Source organism: Seriola lalandi, unplaced genomic scaffold (assembly GCF_002814215.2).
Source record: "Seriola lalandi dorsalis isolate HSWRI2012SDOR001 ecotype SW California unplaced genomic scaffold, Sedor1 jcf7180002054770, whole genome shotgun sequence".
NCBI lineage: Eukaryota > Metazoa > Chordata > Actinopteri > Carangiformes > Carangidae > Seriola > Seriola lalandi.
This window is the reverse complement of record NW_019525323.1, coordinates 37,380-38,137: the sequence shown is the minus strand read 5'-3', so window position 1 is coordinate 38,137 and position 758 is coordinate 37,380. Positions and strand designations below refer to the sequence as shown.

The window sequence follows — 758 nt, the reverse complement described above, 5'->3', positions numbered from 1 at the left end:
ACTTTGATTAACCCTTAAATCACACCTCAGGTCATTGAAGAACCAGGACTATTTTACACCCTGTCTAATTCATTCATTTTTCCCTGGTTAAACTACTTGTCTTTAACAATGTTCTGGTGTTAAAATGTCAAAAAATGACAAAAATAATTGTTTTTCTAATGTTTTTAGCTATAAGGTCAACTGGGTCCACTCATGCATTTAAGGGTTCATCGTTTAAGTAATTTCTTTTTAGAAAAAATGCCAAAAAACTTTAAGTTACAGCGTCTAAAATGTGAGGATTTGCTTGTTTTCTCTTTGATATTTGATCATAAATAGAAAATCTTTGTTTGTGAAACAAAACCTGCAGAAATTCACTTTTCTGACAATTCTGATAATTCAATAATTAATATTTAACTGAAAACAAGATCTAAATCTAGATTCATAAACTTGACAAAAACCAATTAAGGACATGAGAAGAAGAGTAAACTGTTCCTTCCTTTCTCGTTTATCTAATTAAATCAGATTTTTTGAAAAACTTTATCCAAACCAACTTAAAACTTTCAGACAGAACCAAGCTAGCTGTTTCCCTCTGTTTACAGTCTGTATGCTAAGCTAAGCTAAGCTAACTAGCTCCTCAATATATGTAGGATTCTATGGAGAGAAAAATTAACTAAGCAACTGGAGCCTCATATTTCTGGCAAAACACCGGTTTCATTCAAAGCTGTCAGGGTTGTTCACGTTGTTTCCACAGCTCAGTGGCGTGGAGTTGCTGCTCTGCT

The 758-nt window shown here is 33.2% G+C and overlaps 1 protein-coding gene across 1 annotated transcript in view; it reads left to right on the top strand.

Moving 5' to 3' along the window:
- Positions 1-758, top strand: part of rassf3 (Ras association domain family member 3) — a 75,133-nt gene that overhangs the window by 64,362 nt on the left and 10,013 nt on the right. The window lies entirely within an intron of this gene.